Genomic DNA, 9,370 nt, shown 5'->3' with positions numbered 1-9,370 from the left:
GTGCTACGCATGCTCAGAATAAATTAAGAGACGAAAGCTATTGGCTACTGCCCCGTTTATAGTCCCGACGTATGTGTTTTACCTCACTGCGTTCAGAAGGATCAGATTTTCCGACAACTTTGTGCGACCCTGTGTATGCAAGACAAGTTTGGCCCAAAATCCGTCGGAAAAAATCCGATGGATTTTGTTGTCGAAATGTCCGATCAATGTCTGATCGTGTGTACAGGGCATAAGCCTGTCGATTCCTGTTTAAGTGCCGGTTCACACTTGTGCGAGTTTATAACAAATGTGTTGCGTTAAACAAAAACTAGATTCGCATGTCATCCAAAAAGTAATTGTTTTCAAATATGGTCGTTTACATATATGCGTTGCGATTCCTCTCCGAATGCGATGCGATAAAAAAAAGGTTCTTGTGCGAGTTTACAGTGTTGCGTTGCAAATTTAGTCTCCATAGACATTAATATAAATCATTCTGGAAGCACATTGTTGGTTCAGATATGTGCGAATTCTTCACCTCCAGCTCCTCCTTTCAGTTCAACTCAGTTCTGCCCCCTCACTTCCTGTTTCCTGTCTCATGTCCATCTGTAAGCAGTCAAGATGGCCCCCAGGCATCGGAACACCATTGATAATGAGGAGCTCATCAGAATTGTCCATGACAGGCCTTATATATGGAACAGTCGGATTGAAGAATACAAAAACAATGCCCGGAAGAGCAGAGGCTGGGATGAAATTTGTAAAAGTCTGTATGCAGACTGGGATGAATTCACACCTCAGGTTTGCAAACATAAACATAAGTATATTTTTATTTATTCATCTCACTGACCACCAATGTAAGGGCATGCGTCCCACAAACCACCAATGCCACTGACCACCAATGCCACTGACCACCAATGTAAGGACATGCATCCCACTGACCACCAACGCCATTGACCACCAATCCCACTGACCACCAATCCCACTGACCACCAACGCCACTGACCACCAACGCCACTGACCACCAATGCCACTGACCACCAATCCCACTGACCACCAACCCCACTGACCACCAATCCCACTGACCACCAACCCCACTGACCACCAACGCCACTGACCACCAATCCCACTGACCACCAATGCCACGGACCACCAACGCCACTGACCACCAATCCCACTGACCACCAATCCCACTGACCACCAATCCCACTGACCACCAATCCCACTGACCACCAATGCCACTGACCACCAATCTCACTGACCACCAATCCCACTGACCACCAATCCCTCTGACCACCAATGCCACTGACCACCAATCCCACTGACCACCAATCCCACTGACCACCAATGCCACTGACCACCAATGTTGTGGAATAATATTGCATGCTCTGTATGTTGACATAGAAAGTGCAAAAAATAGATGGACACACTGTCGAACAATAAAACTTTATTACATTTAAAAAAGTACAGATAGTAGACGATGCAGCATTGACAGGGAAAAAGTTATTGGTCTTTATTGAATGGCATCAAGCTGCCATGATACCTGACTGGCAGGACTCATAAAGAAGTCAGTAAATTTCTCACGGATGCTGGCCCCTCTGTAATTGCCCCTTATATGTGTCCAATCTGCGCCTTCCATCTCATCCATTAAAGAGTCCTCGAAAAGGTATCCATCTCTTTCGCGGACAAAATTGTGGAGTGCACAGGCAGCTTTTACGGCAATTATGGCGTTTTCCATGTTTAAAGTTATTGGCGTGTGAAGAAAACGCCATTTGTTTGCCAGGATTCCGAAAGTACACTCCACAACTCTTTGTGCTCTTGTTAGCCGATAATTAAAGACCCTTTTCTCCACAGACAGTGACCGGTTAGCATATGGCCTGAGCATTTTTTCTGAAAGAGCAAAAGCCTCATCACCGACAAATATTAAAGGGAGAGAGGGTTCTGATGTTCCAGGGAGTGGTCGTTCGTTTGGGAGGTCTAGTGCATTCTCCCGAATCATTCTTCCAAAACTTGAGTTGTAAAAAATGCTGGAGTCAGAACTGCTCCCATAAGAACCAATGTCGATGTAGGTGAATGAGTAGTTTGCATCAGCCACTGCCAGAAGAACGAAAGAAAAATATTTTTTATAATTAAAAAATTTTGTCCCACTACCGACTGGCCTCACAATTCTGATGTGCTTGCTGTCTATGGCACCAACACAGTTAGGGAAGTTGCAGCACTCCCAAAACAACTCAGCTTTGGTGTTCCATTCCTCTTTGTTTGGTTTTCTCATGACCACATCTCTTAGGACCTCCCAGATGGCGATACAGGTGTCACGCACAATTGTGCTCACTGTAGATTTTCCCAATTTGAACTCGCAGTGTAAGCTGGCAAATGAATTTCCAGTTGCTAGGTACCTGAAAAATATATAAAATAAATTAGTTATGTTTTTTTTTATTACAGAAGGACTCATACGCACTAGGTGGAGGAGCCTCAAGGACACACTTCAGAGACACCAGAGACTGCAGCGTGAATCAAGGAGTGGGTCTGGTGCCCCCCCAAAGCGTCCCTATGCCTTTGCCAGATACATGGATTTTTTGAAGCCAGTACTAGAATTGAGGAAGTAAGTTATGATACATGAATCGGTCACTCTACCATCTCTATCTAATTAACCAGTCCTAACCCTAACCTTTACTTCTCCCCCTATCAGCTATACTTTTTATTTCATAACAGAGTTCCAATTTAAATTTTTTGTATTGCAGCATGGAAGCAAGTTGGGAGGAGGAGGAGGGGGAGGAGGCGCATGCTCCTAGTGTTGACGATGATGAAGGAGTATCATTTGCTTGCACAAATCAGGAGGATTCATCTATGGAGTTCCAGGGTGAGCTGATTGAGGTACACGAGCCCTCTGCTCAGGAGCGGGATAATGAGGATACAGATGTTTCGACACCGTCCAGCAGAAGGCAAAGGCAAGCATCTGCTTCCCGCAGGAAGAAAAGCAGCAGGGCAGCAGAACAGGTTGAAGACCAGGACCAGACCAATAAATTACTAAACATAGTGTCAGGTATCACTGAACTAATCGATGCCCAGCGATGCCCTCACACTATGATTGCCATTAGTCTGGTGCCACTTCTCAAAGAGGTCTTGCCAGACCATTACTTTAATATGAGGATTGCAGTGCAACATTGCATCCATTCATTCACTGTGCCACACCATGTTTCTGTGCCAATGCACGACATTCCTAGTACTCAAATATTTACTCCCATTTCTTCTGCCTCAAACACTGCACCAAACCCTTATCCCTCTAGTTTTGCAGAACCCTCTAGCATTTATGAGACCCCCAGATCACGAATCCCATATCCTATTCCTTCACCTGTTGCCTCAGTAATTTCACCCCCAAGTAGAACCACGGATATCGGCAGACATATGGATATGAGACCACTTGACTCAACATCTTACCATGTCCCGACACAAAACAGACCAGCACAGCTCTACGAGCAAATACCGTCCGTGGCAAATCAATTTCCACCTGTAACAAGACCAATGGAACAGCAGAAACCGACAATTCCAAGTCATTATCCATATCACAATCGATCGCTTGAAGTAGCCTCAAACATGCCTACACCCTATCGACAATATGGGCCCCCAAGTGTACCACCAGATAACGAGATATCCCCACCTGTGTTATTGAGGAAATATCCCTCAACATAAGGTGAAGCCTTGCAGCTAATACCACCAAGCTCTTCAACAGCAACACTACAACGGCATGATTTAACCAAGCCTGATGAACATAGTTTACCAAGTTTTTTGAATTTGTAGAGGACTACCTGCTAATGCTGCTACCAACATCATGTTGAAAATTGATACTTTCTTTGTTAGCCTTATTTTTTTGTTAAATTATTTTTTGTAATTTGTAATAGTGTATTCCAAGATGCTATCATATTTTGAATGGCTCAGGGAAATAGAGATGTAGAGAAAAAAGATTAGGGGGAAAGTGGAGATGAAGATGCGAGGGAGGGAGGGAGGATGAGAGAGTTGGAGATGACAGGGAGGATGAGTTGGAGAGATAGAGTTTGAGTTACTAAAGTTTTGTAACTTAATATTAAAGTTCAGTTACGTTCAAGCTAGACAGTCAGAGGAAGCAAGACAGTCAGAGGAATTAAGAGAGTCAGGGGAAGTTAGAGAGTCAGAGGAAGTAAGAGAGTCAGAGTGAGTTAGAGAGTCAGAGGAAGTAAGTGAGTCAGAGAAAGTAAGAGAGTCAGAGTAAGTTAGAAAGTCAGAGGAAGTAAGAGAGTCAGAGGAAGTAAGAGAGTCAGAGGGAGTTAGAGAGTCAGGGGAAGTAAGAGAGTCAGAGTGAGTTAGAGAGTCAGGGGAAGTTAGAGAGTCAGAGGAGGTCAGAGAGTCATATCTGTTTGTTGTCATATCTGTCTGCATTCTTTGCATTCCTTACTATAGCTTACTATGGTGCATAGCATAAAATTTCACAAAGTATGTCTATAAAATTTACATTAATGTAACAAGCAACCTTTCCGCTGGCTCCACACTATTCTGAAAGGTGGTGTTCTGATACTCCAAATGTGTACCAAGCAGCCGAAGCAATTCATCGAAACTAAGGAATAAAACCACAAATTCAATGTAAGTGACAGGCTAAAGCCCATACACAAAATCAAATAAAATGGTAATAGGAAAGAGTTCTAGTAAAAGGAGAAAAGCGATCAAAAGTAGGATTGGTGGTCAGTGGCATTGGTGGTCAGTGAGATTGGTGGTCAGTGGGATGCATGCCCTTACATTGGTGGTCAGTGGCATTGGTGGTCAGAGGCATTGGTGGTCAGTAAGATTGGTGGTCAGAGGCATTGGTGGTCAGTGGGATTGGTGGTCAGTAGTGTTGGTGGTCAGTGGCATTGGTGGTCAGTAAGATTGGTGGTCAGTGGGATTGGTGGTCAGTGGCATTGGTGGTCAGTGGCATTGGTTGACAGTGGGGTTGGTGGTCAGTGGGATTGGTGGTCAGTGGGATTGGTGGTCAGTGGGGTTGGTGGTCAGTGGGATTGGTGGTCAGTGGGATTGGTGGTCAGTGGGGTTGGTGGTCAGTGGCATTGGTGGTCAGTGGCGTTGGTGGACAGTGGGGTTGGTGGTCAGTGGGCTTGGTGGTCAGTGGGATTGGTGGTCAGTGGGGTTGGTGGTCAGTGGGATTGGTGGTCAGTGGCATTGGTGGTCAGTGGGATGCATGCCCTTACGTTGGTGGTCAGTGGGATTGGTGGTCAGTAGGATGCATGTCAGTGATAGATAGTAAGAAGGAGGGAGGAGGAGAAGGAAGAGGGTTACAGGTACTAACCTATTTACTGACATCCGGGAATAGTTGAAGAACGTCTCCTCATGCTGCCTGAGAGCATTGTAGAGGATCCTGAACTGGCCTCCCTCTTCCCTATTTTGAATAATTGGATGGACCCAATATCTTCTTGTACTCATCAGTCTCTTCCTCATGCTCCTCCTCCTCTTCCTCTTGGCTTTGTCCATCAGGACTGCAGCAGTAGCAGTAACAACTGCTACCATGATCAACGGCATTTGATGAAACATAATGATCAAAAATCAAAATCCTCACTGACTACTCACAAACAAACCACACTCCTCAATGACAATACTCTCCCACAAAGGAAAACAAGGAAGAGCACAGGAAGTTAATACCCATTTTTTTCTTGCCTTTTCGATTGGCCTGAGCACAAATCACATCTGTGCCTAATTTACATTTAAAGCGCATACAATTCGCATTGAATTCGCAATACAATCGTGCTGGTAATAATCAAACATGCAATGAAAAAATTTGCATCAAAATCGCATCGCACAAGTGTGAACACCAGCTAAATCTCTTCTCATTCTTTCATTAAAACATAGTCATCCAGGAACAAGCAGCGTGTCCTGTTCTGTTTAAACTATTTGTAGATGATATAACTAAATGTTTTTGGGTAAAGATATGTCTTTTTTCTGATGACACACAAATCTGCAATAGTGTTGATACATTGTATAGTGTTAATATTTCTGGGGGCGTCTGTGACACCCCCAGAAATATCTGGATGATTGGTCAAAGCAGTGGAAACTGCATTTCAGTGTTTTTAAATGTAAAATAATGCATATAGGGAAAAATAATCTCTTGAAAGAGTATACTTGTTGGTCAGAAGAATTACAGAAGAAAAAGATTTGGGACTACTTATTTCAGATGATTGCAAAATGAGCAAGCAGCATGGCCAAGAAGTGGAAAAAGTGAATATAATTCTGAAATGTTTAATTAGAGGGGTCACCAGCAGGAAGAAGGAGATCCTGATTCCCTTAGTTAGACCTCATTTAGAATTCTGGCTCCTGTTCTGGAGACCTCATTACAAAAACATTTTGATAAGATAGAATGAGTCCAGAGACAGGCAACAAAAATAGGGAAAGGTCAGAGGGATAAAACATATCAGAAAATACTTCAGGTACGTAATATGTACAGTCTGGAGGAAAGAATGGAAAGGGGACACGTGATTGAAACCTTTAAATACATCAAGGACATTTCTGAGAGATAGCAATTAACATATAATTGAACCCATCAGTGTCCACCCAAACATAATAGCCCTCCTTCTTTAACCACTTGCTTACTGGACACTTAAATCCCCCTCCTGCCCAGACCAATTTTCAGCTTTCGGCGCTGACGCACTTTGAATGACAATTGCACAGTCATACAACACTGTACCCAAATGAAATTTTTATCATTTTTTTTTCCAGAAATAGAGCTTTCTTTTGGTGGTATTTAATCACAGCTGGGATTCTTATTTTTTTTAAAAAACAAAAAAAGATGGAAAATTTTGAAAAAAAAAAATCATGTTTAATAGTTTGTTATAAAATTTTGCAAACAGGTAATTTTTCTCCTTCATTGATATGCGCTGATGAGGCGGCACTGGTGGGCACTGATAGGCTGCACTGATGGGCACGGATAGGTACAGTTAAGGCGGCACTGATAGGCACAATTAAGGCAGCACTGATAGGCACAGATAAGCAGGCACTGATGGGGACAGATAAGGCGGCACTGATGGCCACTGATGGGTGGCACTGATGGGTGGCACGGATGGGTGGCACTGATGGGCACTGATAGGTACCACTGATAGGTGGCACTGATGGGCAGCACTGATGGGCACTTATGGGTACTGGTAGGTGACACTGATGGGCACTGATAGGTGGCACTGATGTGCAGCACTGTTGTTGAGGCACTGATTGTGGGCACTGATGGGTGGCACTGGTGGGTATTGGTAGGCGGCACTGCTGCCTATTGCTAGGTGGCACTGGCAGAGGGCACAGGTGGGCGCTGAGGATCTGGTGGCGCTCGCCGTGATCGGGACTGATGTCCCTCTCACGGCCGCCGGTGATTGTCTTTTTTTTCCCTCCTCACGCTGTCAGTGTGAGGAGAAAAAATAGCCGATTACTGGCTCTGTTGATATCACATGATCAGCTGTCATTGGGTGACAGCTGATCACGTGTTAAGGGGTCGGGATCGACCCCTTACTCCGATCTGTGATCAGGCGAGTCTCATAGACTCACTGATCACAGGGCGCGCGCAGGCAGCTCGTGCACGGGACAATGTCAAAGGACGTAGTCCCAGCAAAGCAGGTCCACGCTGTAGCCGTCATTCGGCTATAGCACAGATGTCTAGTGGTTAAAAAAATGTATTTGCTATCATTTTGATGATGTGATTTTTTTTTTCATAAATCTTTATTTTTCCATTTTAACAATACATAAATCCAGATAAGAAAAGAGTTAGAAAGCAAAGACTACAAATAAGTACAGAGCTCCCAGATATACACATCACAATATTGACAGCTGCATCCATAGGCACAGCAAGCTAATACAATAGAATATACTGTTTCTGGATCTCAGTGTAGTGAGGACCACTAATTAACCATGGTTATAAGTAGACGTTAATCATTGGCTGAAGAGAAAAGATCTGGGGCCCTAACAAGTAGAAGCGGAATTTATTAAAACATGCCAATTTGTGTGGGTCTGTCTGCATACACAGAGTTTTCCAAAGGTGATTCACATTACAGGCAGGGGAAACAATGCAGCAGCTTGGCCGACTGCAGCCAATTACACAGACCAACACACAGATTTGTATGTTTTTAATAATTTCTCACAGGCTGTTTTATTCATAAACTGCGTTTATTATCTATTCATCATCTCTGTCCATCGTATTGCCCATAAGGAAGTGCAAGTCTCATAATGCTTGAGATGTAGGCATAATAAGCATTATGCACGTAAAAGATGATATTACACAGAGTAAGTAGATACCAAACACACTTTAAAATTGTGTATACCAGTGGAATGACGCCAAACTACAGTGTCTCCATAGGTGACACTTTAAAAAGGTTGCAGGTTACCAGATTAGAGCTACAGAGGAGATTTGGTGCTAGAATTATTGCTCTGACTTTGACATTCACGAGGATACCTCATATGTGTGGTGCTATCACTGTTTACATATGCGCATTCGCATTTGTGCATAAGCACGGGGGGGTCCTTTAATTTTTTTTAAACCTTTTATTATTTATTTTATTTTAAACAATTTTTACACTCTTTCTTTATTTATTGATTTATTTTTGTATTAACTTCATTGCTGTCACAAGGGATGAACAGCATTCCTTGTGACAGCATGGGCCTTGGCACACCCTCTTTATGGAGAGATATGGGGTCTATTAGACCCTTGCTCTCTCCTCTGGCCTCCAATGCAGTCAATCAGATACAGATCGGTCTGATTGGCTGCTTTCCTGGCTGTTAGCAGCCAGGTAAACAGAGCAGGACTGAAAGTGATGAAATCTTCTGCGCTTCCTGTTCCCAGAGTCACAGACAAGTAGGAACAATGTCAGCTCCTCTCTCTCTGTTCTGTGCAACCATCAACACCATTTGGAGTTCTCCCAGGCTCCCCAATGTGATGGGAGAGCCCAGGAGAAGCGGTGGTGGGAGGACCTGTCAAAGTGATCATGTGGCTGTTTAGCCACTTGAATCATTTTTGCATTAAAGCCAACTGCTGGCTGCACATTTTAATACCAGGGTAATGCCTGTAGCTACAGTCATCATCCTGACATAACCACTGCCAACCAAGGATGTTCTATGATGGCCTACGGTTGGCAAGTGCTTAATATGTTTAAAACACCATCCAGCAATCTGTCTGGAGTTTGGAGTATAGACATTAGAAAATGTAATAGGACTACCATACAGAGTGCCCTTGATCATTACATATCTACCATACCTTCCAGGTCTGCCAGGTGTTCCATGGGAACAAAAGGAGAGTTTGTGGATTGCAGTAGCTACCCATTTTTGCCCATTTTTTGGGAGATACATTCAAAATTCACTTATCAAAAATATGGCTAGTAAGTTTAGGAATTAATATTATAAATAAAATTAA

This window comes from Aquarana catesbeiana, linkage group LG02, assembly GCF_042186555.1.
Source record: "Aquarana catesbeiana isolate 2022-GZ linkage group LG02, ASM4218655v1, whole genome shotgun sequence".
In the NCBI taxonomy this organism is placed as follows: domain Eukaryota; kingdom Metazoa; phylum Chordata; class Amphibia; order Anura; family Ranidae; genus Aquarana; species Aquarana catesbeiana.
The sequence above is the reverse complement of the archived record's forward strand: the minus strand, read 5'-3'. Positions refer to the sequence as shown.